The sequence below is a fragment of the Macrobrachium rosenbergii genome, chromosome 55 (assembly GCF_040412425.1).
Source record: "Macrobrachium rosenbergii isolate ZJJX-2024 chromosome 55, ASM4041242v1, whole genome shotgun sequence".
Taxonomy (NCBI): Eukaryota; Metazoa; Arthropoda; class Malacostraca; order Decapoda; family Palaemonidae; genus Macrobrachium; species Macrobrachium rosenbergii.
Window position 1 is genome coordinate 8,388,284 of NC_089795.1, and position 18,519 is coordinate 8,406,802.

Consider the following 18,519-nt stretch of genomic DNA (forward strand, 5'->3'; position numbering starts at 1 on the left):
CTCCGTGGTGCTGTAGTTATCGAAAAGAGCCTCGATCTCCTCCAGCCATGCTTCTGGCTCGTCCTCAGTCCACTTGGGGACTAGGGAATTGATGCTCGAAATTGGAGCGTTTGATGCCGCAGGTGTAGGACTGGAGGCTTGATGGCTAGCCATAGCTTCGGCATTCTCCATTTTCGCTCTCTCAAGCTCGAGCTCCTTCTCCTTTAGGGCTAACTCAGTTTCCTTGTAGGCTAACTCATGCTGTCTCCTTCTTTCTTCTCTTTCCTCTTCATATTGCCTTTGCTCGGCGTCATACATCCTTCGTTCTTCTTCATACTTCCTCTGCTCGAGTCTTTCTTCCTTCTCCCGCTTGGCCAAGTCGTCCACTTGCTCCTTAACCCAGGTGGTAAGTTCCGAGCCAGTGAGACCTGCCGCCGTCCCCAGCCCCAGGAAGGTTTTATAATGCTCTGCTGCCATGGTTCTGGTGGGGAAGGGCGTCTAACCGGGTCGACTGGGCTTACTTGGGCAGCGAGGAAGTGTCTCTTCAAATGACGTGGCACCCTTTCAAAAGGTGGCACTGTAGTTTGGGTGTGCCGTGTACAGGTCACACTGGTGGCACTCAGTATCCCTAGGCACTGGTGCAGGTTAGGTTCCAGAAGAACTTTCTCTTCTGTGTTCCCTTTTGGTTTTGTTTTATTTATTTTTCTGGATTCTTGCTTGGTGGCACTTATGGTGCCAATGTGTTCCTAGGGACCCTCTACTGGAGTCCAACTAGGCTATATGGGAGGAAAGGCACTCTACACCCCCTGCAGAGTGCAACAATCGAATGAGAGAGAAAGGGAAGGTAAAAGAGAGAGAGAGAGAGAGAGAGAGAGAAGTAAGCTATTCAAGTGATGACAGTGCTGCAAATTATTGGCACTGTGGAATAAAGTGAGTTTGGGTTTTTTTTTTTTTTTAAAGATCCTCGTGAGTGGCTGGTCCCAGTACCGGCCCCAGTGCGCCCCTTTCTTTTTCAGAGGGTGAAAACTACTGTTTGCTTCGGTCTGGATAGCAGGCCTCACTCGTGACCGACAGTTTATCACTGTATTGTAATTACTCTTAACTTGTCCTCATCTATTGTGGGACAGAGGTGTTTCTTTTATTTGGTTAAAGTATTCGAATTAATTTGCCTAGTGTCGGCCGTTCTTTCTTTGAAGAGGGTCACGTACACTTAGGTTAGGAATGCTTACTTGAACGACGACGAGAGAGAGAGAGAGAGAGAGAGAGAGAGAGAGAGAGAGAGAGAGAGAGAGATTTTCAATCAGCGAATTTCTTGCTGCTTGAGAACATGTAAACAAAGATTTTATACATGCACAATGGCATGGATCTTAATAAAATGATATAGATGCGTCGTCTTGGCTTCCTTAGGGATTACTTTATTATCTTAATTTTCCCGGGAGCCGACGTCACAAAAGTTTATCGTAAAAATTTTAAATTTTCTTTATATGATTTTTATAGCAGGTATTTGTATAGGAACTTGTTATGGTATTACTCCTAACTAAGGCCTATCTTTCCCTGCCTAAATTATCTTTTGGTTTTTTTTTGTCTACCGAAGTCTGTCTAACTTCTACTACGCCGAGAAAGTAGTTCCAAAAGGGCTGGGAGCAGAGTGGTCACAACAGAGAATGACAATAACAAGGTCTTAAGATGGCGGAAAATCCCGTTAGGCCTAAATTTCAAAAACAACCTCGCGCCTGCTGAAGGAAACCAAAATGGCCGTTCTCTCACAAACAGTTCGAACAATTTCAAAACAATCGCGCGAACACGGCGGAGGAATCCAAGATGGCGGGTATTCCCTTTTAGCACCAAATTCAAAATAACGCACGAAACAAATGCAGGTATCCAGATTTTACTTTAAATATACCAATCATGCATAGCGTTTTACGTTACGGATGGAAAACTAAATTACCAAACAACTTTGTGTCTTTTGTTATCGTATTCCTCACCGGAGATTAAACAAAAGAATGAAAAGAGAGATGCTGGCTTGCCTGCGTAAATTTACGTTGTTGAACGGTACCTTTATTGTAAAATTACTATTTCAGTTCGTTTGCTACTTCACTGACACGGTTTTGAATGATTCCCGCTATATGCAAACAATAACGATCGGAATTGCCGACGCGATTTCTAAATTACTTTGTGTACATGAAACAGGCTCCGCTTTTTCCGGCCTTAAGATAAGTTATGGACGACTTAACTCAAATGCTCCGAACACAGTAAAAATGCCATTCATAAATTATGTCTCTCGTTATAAATTATGTCTCACTCTGTTTCTACACCCTTCCTACCTATGCTAATTCTCGCTACACTTGTTATTATAACTATTCTCTTTACTGCTTATTATTATGCCTGGTTCCTTGTATGGAAGAATGAAATGGAGTTCGATATCTGACTTTTATTTTTTGGAATTAATGTAATTTTAATTTCCTTTTCTCCAGATTCTTTCTCTAAAATGTACTTTAGATCCTACGCAAGGTCGCCAATGTTACGTGTGAGGGTCTTGGTTGATCATGTATTATTCAATTTACGTAATTTTTACGGCCCTGCAAACCAAGATTACACGTAACCTGCCACTTGAAGCCAAAAGTTAACCTCAAAGACAGACGTTAATTAGCCAAAGGTCGCCAGTTAAGGGTTATTAACCTTAACAAAGATTATTTGAGATGAATTTGATTTTAAACGCAACGGTTCTTCCAAACATTCGGACGCGAGGCATACAAAGCATCGAGATTTAACCTGATTTTGCTTACCTAAATCCTAGGTATTTTACTGGAATAACGGGGTTGAAGCTAACAATATATAATTAGGCTTAATCTAGACTTCGTAAACACATATACACTAAGTGGTGGCTGAAGGAAGAAAACAAAGAAATGCGAAATACAGAAAAGAGGTTAAAAGAATGGACGAAGTTCAACAGCACACGACTATACCTTAATGCCGAGCGTTGGCGCGCATTTACAACGGACGTGCTGAAGTTCGGTGTGTGTTTCTTGCTCCACCATTCACTAATAAAATAATAGACAAAGGCGGGGACAGGTCCACCTTCTAGACGTCAGCTCACGACGGCGGCTGTTTTTTCTCTGTAGTTCCCTGACCGGCCTGGGTCAAAACAGGCCTACAGTCATGCCTTAGGCGTCTATGCCCTGTTAAAACATTCGCCACGAGAGACAGGTAGAAAGGAAAAAGGCACTTTAGGACCACCTATTCTTAAAGTTGAATATGGAATTTCTCCTATGGGGTTAAATGCCTAAATGCTACCTATTCCTTTCTCCAACGGATGCTTGTTATTTTGAACTGAAGACGCCTCCTAATGCGGACAATGGCTTTTCCCCGTCTTGGTCAGGCTGATATTATTTACAATCAAATGTTACGAGGGCGAACAGCAGTAATATTTATAAAAATATATATATATATATATATATATATATATATATATATATATATATATATATATATATATATATATATATATATATATATATATATATATATATATATATATATATATATATATATATATATATATATATATATATATATATATATATATATATATATATATATATATATATATATATATATATATATATGTGTGTGTTTATTTATATTTATATATATATATATATATATATATATATATATATATATATATATATATATATATATATATATATATATATATATATATATATATATATATATATATATATATATATATATATATATGTATATATAGTATACATACATGATCAATAATTTAAATAATGTATGTTTGTAAAATATACTGACGCAGTGACCGGGTTTGAGAAAGTACAAGAATTTAAAGTATTCTGATTCTCTCTCTCTCTCTCTCTCTCTCTCTCTCTCTCTCTCTCTCTCTCTCTCTCTCTCTCTCTCTCTCTCTCTCTCTGTATATATATATATATATATATATATATATATATATATATATATATATATATATATATATATATATATATATATATATATATATATATATATATATATATATATATATATATATATATATATATATATATATATATATATATATATATATATAATATACATATAATATATATATATATATATATATAAGTTCATTTTTGAGTTTTCATTATCCTCATTCTTAATTTTAAACAGGGCTGAGAAACTCCTTTAATTTTGTGGGCACTTAGGGATTGATGTCTTTTCCTGTACATAGAGAAAATTCAACTCGATGTTTACCTCCGTAGTGTCAGTAAGAGTTTTTCCGAACTCATATAGAAACTTCCGCTGTTCTTTACAACGGCACACAATAATCCACACGCATGATAGAGATCTTTCTAATGTATCTGTTGTAATATTAATATTTATAAAATAAAATGTTGAAAGGCTTTTTATAAATCACTAGGATGTGTAGAATTAAAGACGGAAGATGTCCGTGCTGCTTTATGTTCTACACACGCAGTTTCATTAAGTTCTTTGACCCAAGTCCTTATGCCAGTTGTCAGCATTCTGTAAAGTACAAGGGGATTACTCAGCAACAGGCATACTGATTTGTCTGACAACGTCTGTTACCAGGCAAATTGACCCTTAAGGACTCGAATGAGTCAGGAGCGGGTATTGCTTAGCAACACACGCGTGGAGCAATCAATTACTGGAGGCTAATGTCACTTGTGTATGAGAGAAGAGGGATAAAATTATCTAGTCAGTTGTGCGCTTTCTCTTTGACAGCTGTCCGTGATCGCTTTTTATCTTTTGTATTCACCGTCACTTTGTTCCAATGATAATGATGATTCAACTGCGTGTATAACTTTGTAGAGCTAAGAGTTAACTACCTCGTTAAGGCTTTTTGGTCTCTATCAACAAAAATTGTTGCAACCATTGTAACGGTGAGGTGATTAACTGCTCGACGAATCTGTGATCTGCACTTTTTGTGTGTTACATTGTCTTTAGTACAATGACTAGCGCATCTAGTCATTGTTTTCCTTAAACTTCTTGGGAGGCTGGCACAGGAAATTCGTGCAGATGAGCAGAGGCAGGCATTTATCAATTCTTCCTTCTTTTTTATTCTAGACGAGCTGACATATTTAAGTTTCATATGTTGAAATTTCCCTTTTTGTGCAATTTTAACTCATCTTCCTTGCTTGTATTCCAGCCTTACATATATCACATTTACACCCCTTCTGCTAAACACACACACACATTCATCACTTCTTTTTTATAAACGCGTGGAATACAAGAAAATTCCGTTTTCATATGTAATGAAAGGTTCGCTGGCGGAGGCAACAGCCAAGCAAGGAAGAAACAACTATCCTGTCATCTCCAGACTTTGCTGTCTTGCAGGTTCCCTAAGTATTCCTTAAATAAATGAATGTTAAAAGTTTATCTAATTATTGTTTATGTCATGTTGCTTCTTGTAATTCACTCCTCTTTTAGCTAGAAATCAAGGTCAACTTTCAACATTGTAATTTGTTGCAATAGTTTATTGAGGACCCTCACTTCCAGGAGGGCTCCTCTTGGAAGTGATCCTTTTTTCCAGTGGCAGAAAATATTCTTTGAAAAATTAATTCTCATTTTTGAAAGCTTTATGTTAAGTTGACCATATACCAGTAACTAACGTGTGTTACTATTTGAACATACTGGAAGTAAGAGAAAAATAATTTACCCTATGCTTGTATCTTGCTGGTGTGTTCAAAAAATTCCTGGCGTATTTGAGGAAACAATCTGGGCTGCAGAAGAAAGGAAGATACAATTATGCTGGCCAAGTCCACATGTTTAGTGATTCCCCTGAAATATCTTGGCCTTCAAATTAAGGAAGTCTGTGTGTGTGAGCCAGTTTTCACCATATTCTGTGATCCATAGTTAGTGTTTAATGTCGCATGCAAAATGTTTGTACATTTTTTATCATGATATATTATATAAAGTTTGATTGTAAGTTTACATTTTGATTTGCAAAACATTTAAGTTAGTACTTAAAACAGAGTTTATTTGTAGAAATGTTGTGCCAACTACAGTATACCCAGGGGCAGTATTAAGAGTGTTTTTTAACAGACATTCATATGCTCAAATAATTTCATAATTTCGAGTGCCTCTTCACTGGAATTTTTTGCTGTTTGCATTGATGACCTGTAAGTAGATGAAGCTGAATGGAAGATTTAGCTTGCGTAATACGTGTTTTTCTTGAGCTATATGGCTCTTTTAAAGGAATTTAGACCGAATTTCGAACTAGGTACTTTCCCCTATATCAGCTATTTACGCAAACACTGCGATCCCGAATCTACTGTCTCTTTCCCTTATATTCGTTGCTAGTGGGTTCTTGCTTCTGTAATGACCAAGAAGACATATTTAAGGCAGATTGTCGTTTCTATCTGATTGCTCCCTTTAGGACCTAATTGAGAGTAACACTACTGACTTGCGCAACCCGTTCAAAAACAGGAGGCTTCCCTTTCATTCATACCATAATGTAATCCCACATGAATCACTACTGCCAGTTAAGTATTTGTTACCTGGCTGAACTGAATCATTTATCAAAAGCACTGAGTATTTTAATATTCTTGGGGTTCACCACAAAGCCTCTGCAAAACAAGAGGCAGATAATTTGATCTTTATCTGCCTCTCGCCTTGCAGATGCTTTGTGGTGAACCCCAAGAATGTTAAAATATTCAATGCTTTCTTTTGAAAAAATAATTTAGTTCAGCCAGGTAACAAATACTTAACTGGCAGTAGTGATTCATGTGGGATTATATTATGGTTTGAATAAAAGGGAAGTCTCCTGTTTTTGAACGGGTTACAGAAGTCAATAGTGTTACTAGCAATTACGTCCTAAGGTCGTAGGGAAAAATGTTATCATCACCTCTGATACACCTTATGCCAGCATAAGGCTTTTTAGTAAAACATAATTCCTACGATTTAACTCCTCTCTTCAAACTGGTCACTAGATATTTTGCTAAATGGCTAAAAGCAGTTGTTTTTGATAACTCATCCCCTCCACCTTCAATTCTAGTGATATCTTTCGCTATCATTTAATTATTCCTTCCTCCTCCTCTTCCTCCGTGAATAATGCTCATCGGTCTAACCTTCCTCATATCTCTCTAGGCTTCCACGGTGATTCAACTCGATTTCATCTTCACTTCAAAGGCATCTTCTGCTGTGTGCACTCATTCATGAATCGCTGGCTCTTCTTTTTTCAGAACATTATTTTGAAATCACATGCAGGTGTAATCCTGCAATTCAAGTAAGTTCACTTTGCCCAAGGGAGACTTTCTATTTCTCTGTCTTTTTCCTTTTTCCATTCTGGTACATTTGAAGTACTTCATACCAGCGCCTATTCGTTAGCACTTACTGTAGTTGTTCAAATCGTTTCAAATGATTGTTTTTAGACATAACAAAATCCAGATAGTTCAATATTATTCTATAGAATGTTTTTGTTTCTATAGCATAAATTCTTAAATTCATTATAGCCAATCATGTTTATATTAACATACTTGGTCTCTTTAAGGAATCCATAGGGACGACACCTTTATCTGGCTTCTGTTTTCTTAGGTACTTTTGAATGACTGTTTCTTTTCTATTGATAAAAGTCGTTTTTTTTGTGTGTGTGTTTTCACAGGGATACAGGGTCCAACAAGCGACCTATGACAAGAATTCTTCCTCGCTGTTTGATTAAGTACGTATTTGATGACCCTCTGATACCAAGCTTTTTAATATTCAGCTACGTTTTGTATTCCCTTGTTCTGTCGATAAAATTTATAAAGTGCAGTGCTCTCTCTCTCTCTCTCTCTCTCTCTCTCTCTCTCTCTCTCTCTCTCTCTCTCTCAACTCTTAAAGATGTGCGTGTACCTTGCTTGACTATTTCAGAATCTTAACTGAGTGCCTCTCACTGAATGAATGAATCTACTTTTTTTTATGGAATTTAAATACACACGCATATACTTGGATAACAAATATAGACAGAAATGTAGATAGACGGTGGGGCAGGGGAACGAGCTTCATAAGTTAAACTTTTACATAAACTTTGTTCATGAGACATTGAGACATCCTGCGTCTCCGGGAACAATAAGTTCGTATCCCCAATTTTTCTTCGCTGGATCATAACAATTTTAATCTCGTGACACCTGGAGAGGTTCGTTATGGTTATAACCTCACGCTGCTCCCTTAGGCAACGCTAAAGCATATTTTGGACGACAGGTAGGAGATAGCTTCTGGTGTTTCATCAATTTTTCTGTTGTCATTTTTCGGTAATTAGACCATTTGCCTCACTACATGTCATTCTGTCTCGGTACAGAATTGCCAATGACTTCATAGGTTCCATCTGCACTTTATGAAAAGTATCAGGAACAACTGTTTCTCAGTTGTGATGTTCTTCTAACAATCAGTCTACCGATATTTCAAACTGACATCCAGATCCTGTCCCTCTGGAAATGCGCTGTGGCGAAAGAAATACAAGTTAGAGGCTCAATTTCTTCTTTCCGTTCACGTGTTTCTCTCCATCTCTCTTTCCCTTTGATAAATGACTGAAGGTTTAACTTGACCATTGGCTGCCGTGCTTGTTAAAGTCATGGAAATAATATCTAAGAAGTGAATAGCGCGAGCTGTATTCAGAATTTTACCATTCAGAGACCATAGCAAGTTTATCGGCAGCCAACTCTCCTCAGAAATTTCATGTTGATTAGTTAAGTGATTTGTAAATTATTGTAATGAGAGGACTGTAAACCTTTCCTGATCTTGCTGCAGGCAGTCAGCGTAGCCTCCACACTGAAGATGGGAAGCCTCTCCACAGGATTTGAATTAGCTGGGAATGAAGGTTCCTAATTAATCAAAAGGTGCAAACGTCATATTGAGGATGTCTTAAAGGACATTAACTTCCAAAGCAAGCTTGCACAGCCTAGGAAACCTAGATAAAAAATAGTGGAAAACATAATGAAATAAATGGTAGATAAATTAATACTAACCAACAAGCTCTCATAAATGAACTATGTGATAAGGATAATAATTTACCTGTGCTCTCCCAGACAAATCGAGGCCAAAATCTATAGACCCTGACCTTTTGGAAAAGAAGTCCATCACAAAACATGGAAGTTCCTGGCATGTGCTTTCTTAAGTTATTGCTCTCAAATAACTTTGTTCCCCTCCTTTTGAACTCCCGGCGCCACGGCTGTACGTCGACAAGCAACCGACTTTGTGATTCTGGGGTGGGAAGGTCCTCATTACAAAAAAAACATTCGGTGCTACTTTGGCTTGTTATTTTGCATCACCTACTCCGAGGTACTAGTACTCAACACCGTATGGTAAATGTAAAGTAGACGGTCGCATGAAGATATCGTTTATTAATATAATAATATGTCGGCGACACAATACAGAAATGGTGTATATAATACTTTGATTCCAGAGGTGCTAGTACTGAACACGGCGTCCCAAGGAGCTTCCGCCATGTTTAGTACTAGCACCTCGGAGTAGGTGACGCGTAGATAACAAGCCAAAGTAGCACCAGAAATTCTAAATCTGTCGAGGGAAGCGGATGGGGCGATGACATCAAACACACTAATGTCCTCGAAGAGATACAGTAGACACAATGATAGACAAAAGGATATACAGTAGAATCAAGAACGATTTTCTCTCTGTCTTTCTATCTCTTCCTTTCCTTATCATCTTCTCATCTCTCCTAAATAGCCATCCACTTTTGATAAAGCAGAATAAATCTCTGAGGATTTCTTGGGGAGGCTACTAAGTGATCTCGTTTTCTGAAATGGCTCCTTCATCTCCCGTGAAATCAGACCTTCTCTAGCTTTATTGTCTTCTGCTCCGTTACCATTCATTGTTTCTCTCTCGTTCATCACGCTACCTCACTCTTACTTTTCTCTTCCAACACAAAAAACACAACTTGTTCACATCAAAAACTTCTATCGTCACCATTATATTCCTCCCATGATGATTTCATGATCATATCCATTTCTTAGCGATGAATGCGCAAGCTTCTGTTATTTTTTATATCACCATCATCTCAAGATATTCATCAACTTCCACTTCGCTTTACTTTTACATGTTTTTATATTTGCTGCGTTGTTTTGGGCACCAATATTTTTGTATCTTGCTATCACTACCGATATCATCCGTATTTGAATCTGCGTCACAATATTCTGTTTCAGAGCAAAGAGTGTAATGTCTTCCGTTAAAAAGAGAAGTGTAAAAAAATATGTTATTCGCTCCTTCCTGCATAAAACGATTTTTTTTTTTTTTTTTTTTTGTCCAGGAAAGGATTATGAAATTATTGAAATAATTGACAAACCACGAGAGTTAATGTAATCACAACTGGAGTACGTCCGGATACGTGAAGACAGAGAAGGCTTAAACGGAGTTTCCTATATAGTGCAAATCCCCCGTAGGGAGGTTGTGCCATCAGTGCACCTCACGCAGTGTACTGTAGGCATCGCTTCAGGGTCATTGCAGCGTCCCTTCAACCCTAGCTGCAACCTCCTTCATTCCTTTCACTGTACCTCCGTTGATATTCTCCTTATTCCATCTGACTTTTCGCCCTCTCCTAACAATTGTTTCTTAGTGCAACTGCTTTGAGGTTTTTCCCCTGTTACACCCTTCGAACCTTATACTGTCAATTTCCCTTTCAGGGGTGAATGACCTCATAGGTCCCAGTGCTTGGCCTTTGGCCTAAATTCTGTTCTATTCTGTATAGTACAAATCGTTACTGGCACTTAAACAGTCAGGTGCAAAATGCAGTGGGAAATGACGAGGCCCGGAAGAGAATAGGAAAAGGGAATGAACAAGTCCCTCTGTGATGACATTTAAAGGGTTCTTACACTACAGATGTTAAGAAGAGAATAACCTGTCCCTAAAGAAGCCGAAATTTCTGCAATAGAAGTTGTTTGAGGAAAAGAGAAAAAATGTCTGTTATTTAATAAAAGTGAAATTGTTGCTCTCTTCTGTATTCATTCATTATGCCAGATTTCGGAACTAATTAAAGCTCCTGTCAGTTTAACTGTTTTGAATTAAAACCCAGTCACTGCAGAATAATTGAATAACTAACAGGTAGTGGAATCTGCAGTGTTGCGACAGAATATAGTCTTCTTATTTTTTTAACGCTTTGCGGTTTCGATCAATTTAATTCATTTGTGTTTTTGCCTTTTTTAGTCCTCCAGTTAATTCCAATTTTTACGCCAGAATTTCCATTGAGAAGAGATGAAGAACACTTGTTAATTTATTTAATTTTAAATTTTGTGTTAAGAGCCACACGTAGTATACTTAGAACAAAAGACGAGGAATATAAATTTAACACATTTCCTTACCTTTGTAATATGTTTATATACTAAAAGGTCCTTCTGTAAATTCACTTCTGCGAACTTTTATTCGTCCTTCTGTATTCACTTACGCGAAATTTTGAATAGTTTATCCTTCTCTTGGCTATACGGTGGCTGGTAATAAAGTCACAGGAAAAAAGTCAGAAAAAATTCGTAATTTTGGCTAGGATAAAAAGTCACAGGAGAAGAAAAGTCACATTAATTTTTGGTGACCTTTAATAAAGCCACAGGGAAAAATTCACAATTTTGGCTGGGAAAGATGTCAGGTAATCAAACAAAAACTAAGTCAGTCATAATTTAAGAGTCATAACCAATTAAAGTAAAAGAAAATATTTTAAATCAGTTATTAACTGGCAATACTTGACTTACATATTGACATTGTATATATATAATGGCATTACATGGATGTGAAAACTTAACCGGATTAGCCCATTTGGGACTGTCTGACTTGTTCTCGAATTTTCAACACTTTTTTTGCCCCATGGGAAGGTCTTACGCTGACTCCGTTATATACAGTGTGTGTGTGTATTTTGAACTTCAAAACATTCATAATAATAATAATAATAATAATAATAATAATAATAATAATAATAATAATAATAATAATAATAATAATAATAATAATCTTAGCATCATAGCTAAGGAAAGAGTGGTATATCTTAGGCATTGACAAACACTTGACAAGTGACTCCCATATAATCATGTTTCAATACAAAGATAAACCTATTCCAGTAGAAATACTCGACTTTTCTTGCCTCTCGTGTAAACAGCTATCTGTATTTTTACAACACTGACTGACATACATAGCTAGTGGTGTGAAATTCCTAGGAGTATGGATACACACGTATCTATATTCAGCCGTAAGCCCTGTCCACACTAGCGTGCATGCCCGTCCGGTACTTCCAGCTGTTCTCGCTTCTGAAGCAGTGTTACCAGACAATCGCATCGTCCTGGCTCCATACTCGGTCGGTCAGTATAGTGGAACGGTTATGGGAACAGTGTCTGCCCGTCGGGCAGTGCCCGCTAGTGTGGACAGGGCATAAAGGGTTATGCAGATCTATCTGTCGTCACTTAGTTTATAAATTCAGCAACGGAGAGTAGTAAGGGTTTTATCTACAGCGAGCAAATTCACCTATATACACAAGGTAAGTTTACAAAATGCGGTGATCTTATAAGCCTCTAATTGCTGTCCATACTCGGCCACCTGGGTACGCTAATCCTCTCTGCTGTCTAAGTCAAGTAAGGAACATAAGTGACTGCAGCTTACTTTTGCTGTGTACATACATCCCTGAAATAATGAAAATGACACATTCACATGACAATATACTTTACTGATACTATTAGTACATGTGACTTTATTCCAGACGTACTTAAAAGATTTCATCCACAAAAATAAATTTTATATTTTATTATTGGTTTTGGTGCATCTCGATGAATCAGCTTTCATTTGCAGTTATCAAGCATTTCCATGCAATATTTTTTGTTTCATGAATATTTATCTAGGATGTAACCCTATGATTTTACTCAATTCTTTGTATTTGTTTTACACAAAATTTACAGAAAAAAATATACAAAAAGTTATTTGTTCTACCGATTTTTACCACAAACTGAACTTTTTTACCATAACATCATGACTTTGTATCTATATTACCGTCCACCGTAACTCTGTGACCTTTTTTCGGGCGCATTTCATTTGGGCGAATTTGGGCATTAGTCAATATATCATCTGGGCGACTATTCATTACATCGGCTGGGCGACAAATATAAAAATCCTGCAAACTGGCACCAATCATTTGGGCGAATCAGAGTAAGGAAATAGAGGTAGAAGTATTTGAGGACATGTTTTCACGCGGTGATAATCGGTTAGCGGATAACTAGGTAGTTAGCTGGTTAATAACTGACAGTAGTTATCAGCATTAGTTATTCATTACTCTGCCATGGAAGGAAGTATCTCGGAAACAAACCACGAAAAAGGTGCTCGATTTTTTTTTTTTTTTTTTTTTTTTTTTTTTAAGTATAAACATATTGAAGAATGTTTGGTGGCGGTGCACAAACGACAAAAACCAGATGTAAAGCCAAAATTAGGTGACTGACCTTAGCTATCCAAAGTTTGCGGATCGTAGCCAGGATAAAAGGGAGACCGATTTCCATTAGTTTTCGTCCTGGCGCTCTCAATTCTAAAGCGGACACAATTTACTCGCAATTCTAAAACTAAGTGTAAGAGATTGGCAAAACTAAGGACCAGAAGCACAGCCCCATCCTCACGAAATCCTTTGAGCAACTTGAACATTCAAAAACTTTAGAGCCAGAGACAAGGCCACCAACTAATCAAACAATGCATTATGCAAAGATCTTGCATTTCTATCGCCGCACTTATCCGATACATACAAGACCAACGCTAATGCCTGTGTTGTAGTAACCATCGACAGTAACAGTAACTTCAACTTATAGTTACACCAATGAAAATTTGCTGCTTGCTTAACTTTTTTTTACAAACTTAATAACCTTTACATAACAATTTGGACTATTCAACCCTGTAAGATTCCCTCGAAATATTTTCTTGGAGATATCTCATGTCAAAGTGAATTTTCACTTCCAACTATTATCGCTCGTCACCTTACAAGTGTTCTCGGCCGAATGCGATCTCCAGATCATAAGGAATGATCTTAAAACAATTATTCCTGTCATCAGAGGGGTCAAAACACTATCACTTGGCTGAATAGGAAGTTTAATTCTGCATAGACTATTGCAAGTAAACACCAAAATTCGAGGTTAATAAACTTTAATCTCCTCAACATTAAAAACCATTATTTCAGTTACTTCATTTCTCATGTCAGTTTCCCCATCTTCTGTTAGCCAACCAATCAGTAACTACCATTCCTTTGATTTCATAGGACATTCTTTGTCTTTCAAAGGGTATTACAAAGTCTACCCCACCACATGACATTTTGAGGTTAAAAAAAAAAGAAAAGGACAAGGGTTTACAGACATTATTATGCTGGTCTTCATACACAAACACTATTACACATCCAAAGTAGTTAGATTATTAAAAAATTGAATAGAAGGTAGAGCACAGCATCTACAAGTTCTAGTTGTCTGGGTAACCGAATTTAGAGCACTTCGAATCCTCACATTATATGCAGAGCGTCTACAGTCGAGTTCTAATTGTCGGGGTAACCGAATTTAGTGCGCTTCGAATCCTCACAGGATATTCAGTCTTAACGAAAAGCGTTGCTTTCCATTAGTATTAGTGTCGATGTTATGGTCTGCTGCAGCTACACCAAGAGCCTGTGCATAAGAAAAGTAGTTTGTTTGGTTTTAGAATATACTAGGCGTTATCATAACGTAACCTGCCCTCAAAGTGAAAATAGCCTGTTCAATTAATCCCAGCAGCTATTCTAAGGTTATTAATTATAATTAATACTATACCGTAAAAGCAAACTTTCCCATTAATCCCACGTATTAGTAGTGTTACTTCAAACTACCATCAACTTTCACATAATCCCATATATTACCATCACATTAACAATCCCATATATTACCATCACATTAACAATCCCATATATTACCATCACATTAACAATCCCATATATTACCATCACATTAACAATCCCATATATTACCATCACATTAACAATCCCAAATCTTACCACCACATTAACAATCCCATATATTACCACCACTGTTCCTTCAAACTCCTGAAAAGACAACAGGATAGAGAGTGCCAATCTTTAAGAAATATTTAATAGGGCACCAATCTTACACTGAAACAACCGCATCTAACTTTTGTGCTACATAACTATGAAAGGAGCCATGCGATGCAAACTATCTGGCAACTTTCGTCCCTTAGTATCCAGTCTTAGGGGAATTTAAACTGCACAACCCCACGGGGCGAAAAATTAAGTTGGGGAATTCAGAATAAGAAAAGGGTTCCCGAAACAAGCTTCTGTGCTGGAGGAAAGGTGGATGAAGGTAGGGGTCAGAACATGTGCAATGCAATCTGAACTGTCGATTTCCTAACAAGAAAGCTTTGCACTAAGAGTAAGAGGGCGGAGGGTGGGGGTGTTCAGCACGTTGACACAACGGTGTTAAAGACTGCCCAAATTTGAATTACAATTTCCACTATTAACCAGCCTATTAAAATATCTGACAAGTATGACATCAGTGTCTAAAAAATTCTTTTACATCCTAAGACCTAAGCCTCTTAGAAAATCGTTAAGATCAGCCTGTTACCTGTCTAGTCCCTATTTACTAGTGGGAATGAAATTGTAAGTTACGAAATACTAAGTTATAAAAGCATGTCAGGTACCCTTCTCTATTCTCAGCTGCACTAATACATTCAAACTTAAATCTCACGACCAAACAAAGGGCTCAATTACTGTAATACCCTCTGCTATTAATATAGCGCACTGTCAAAGTTAATATAACTTGCACTGCCAAATGTCTCCCTAAGTCTGACTATCACTTTATTTTTTTACCCCAGTCAATTCCCAACATCTTTAAGAGATAGACAGTGTTTATTACCTTTATCCTAACCCCTGCATCTATATAAAATTAGCACGTTCTTTACTCTACTCTACCATATCCTATATTTCAAGCTCCATATCTAACTTCCCATTAAGTCCTAGCTACACGAAAACTATCAACCTTGCAGTACTAACCTAAGGTAGAATTTGGTTGGTTTGAAATTCCTGTTGTGCATGGTGACAGTCACACATGCATGTTTTTGAACTTCCTGTTGTGCATGCACACGCAAAACAATTCACACGCAAAACAATTCACACGCAAAACACAAACTTGTGAAGCTGAAATACTCAAGAGCATTAAAAATTGTTACTGTTCAAAAACTTGAAAATTCCAAAATAGGCTTAACTAAACTTTACAATTCTAAAAAACAAAACATGCTGAAATTACAAGATCAAACCACATAAGGCAACAGTTTCAACAAAATTTAACAAGTTTAAATACAGTAATAAAAAAAATACTAGATTTACTCTACAAACTTTCAAAAATTACCTTCCACACACAAACTTCCACACACACACAAACTTCCACACACAAACTTCCACACACACACAAACTTCCACACACACACAAACTTCCACACACACACAAACTTCCACACACACACACAAACTTTATAAAATATAATTAAACTAATAATAAAAATTAAATACTTTAAAAAACAGTTCTGAAGCTGAAGCAAATCCTAAAATTTCTTGCAATGTTCAAAGCTGTTAACCTTAGCAATTTTAAAGAAAACTTAAAACTTTCAAAATTCTCAAAACTAAGGTTTTGAATCTGAAAAAATAGACCAAATGCATTAAAACATAGCCGAAAATTAAAATAACTTAAGAGCTTTGATTCTGAAAAAAACTTAGGCTAAAAAATGTTTGGGGGGTTGCTTAAGTCACTCGACTAAAAATAAATACTCACCCATTAATTTTGTTTAGTCGTAAAGTATCAGTACATCTAAGACAAATAACTCATTGTGGAACGATTATTTAACGACACACCCTGACCTGAAATAAAAAAATACATATACTGTATATTAAAGCACACAATCTTCTAGCAAGTGGAAAGAACATAAGGCTGACTATTTGTTACAATCAGCTGGGCCATCTGATAAGTTTTAAAATACTAAGACTAGGAGCAGCAAGCAAGGCTTTCTAAATACTGATAAGCGTTTTTACTAGTTTATCGCCACTTAAGCCTACAGTCATTAAAGTTTAAATCAACTTAATATATCCCATATTAGGAAGGCTATGGTAGTCGAGTTAAGCCTCTCTAATTCTCAAGAAACTTAACCCTACTGCATCGTAAGACTAACTATTGCAGCGTAAGTTAAAATGAAGACATCCGTAGCACTGCGTAAGATTGCTAGAATAAAACCAACGTAGTTCAGCTTAATAATAGGTTTCGAAACTAAGTCTTAAGTACCATGTTGAAGGGCAATCTACAACAATACCTAACAAACATTTTGAACTGCTATTGTAGGAAATCACAAAAAAAAAATCGAAAATATCAATATTTGAATATACAAAACCCGCAAAAGAAAAACTTTCATACGACAACTTTATGTCATAGCTCAAGTACCACAATCTAAATATTTCAGATATAAGACTCAAAACTGGCAATAAAATCCACCCGCCAACCCAACAAATATTGAAGCACGCCTTCACACCTAAAATCTTGCAAAGTCTACTCTCAATACAACACATCTGAGAAACTGCTCAAGCTTCTTTAGACCTCAAATGAATATTGTAAAACAATGGCAACAGTATCCACTCCCCAACCCAACAAACCTTGAAGCACGCCTTCACGCCTAAAATCTTGCAAAGTCTATTCACAATACAACGTATCTGAGAAACTGCTCAAGCTTCTTTAGACCTCAAATGAATATTGTAAAACAGAAGACACGCACGTGAAGCATATAGGCTATTTGAACCTAGAACAAACTGTCAGGCTAGAGAGCATTTCTACACTGCGCACCAAGACCGTACAAAATACCGCCTGAAGTGACGAGAAGATCACACAAGAAGAAAACAAATTTGAAAAAGAACTACTCTCTTGTTCCACAGGAGATACGACCTGACGAGAAATCACAATTATATTATAAAATATAAGCAGCAACTTACTTTGAAAACGTACAAAGGCCCGTCAGAAAGGGAATCATCCCTGTGGAGGACTGCACATAAAACCAAACGACGTGAAACAAAGTGAAACCAACGACCGTCCAGTACAGCACGGCCAAGATCCCAAACGCAAATGAACGAGAAAGTCGAGTTCGTGTCAACGAAACCTGTCTTACCAAGCCGAAGACACCGCAACACTGAAACAAGGGGTTCTTGAGGATAACAGCCAACAACCGCTACAACTGCCTGTTCGTGGGACGTCGCTTTATGGCCCTTTCGCCACCGAAGAAGTTTCAGACGATGATCACAAAATCGACAGAAATTATTATTATTATTATTATTATTATTATTATTATTATTATTATTATTATTATTATTATTAATGAGAGTTGCCGGGCACTCTTCCTTTTTAGCGAACTACCCCAATTATGTATCAGTAATTAGCCCATATGAAATAATAATAATAATAATAATAATAATAATAATAATAATAATAATAATAATAATAATAATATTATTATTATTATTATTATTATTATTATTATTATTATTATTATTATTATTAGTATTAGTAT

At 36.7% G+C, this 18,519-nt stretch overlaps 1 long non-coding RNA gene across 1 annotated transcript; it reads right to left on the minus strand.

Moving 5' to 3' along the window:
* Nucleotides 1-14,285: 14,285 nt before the first annotated feature.
* LOC136835209 (uncharacterized) lies at nt 14,286-18,065 on the minus strand. Its single transcript, XR_010852047.1, has 3 exons — nt 17,948-18,065; nt 16,746-16,831; nt 14,286-14,597 (listed from the first exon to the last, which is right to left on the minus strand). It is a non-coding gene; the product is annotated as an uncharacterized lncRNA (long non-coding RNA).
* Between the last annotated feature and the right edge of the window lie 454 nt (nt 18,066-18,519).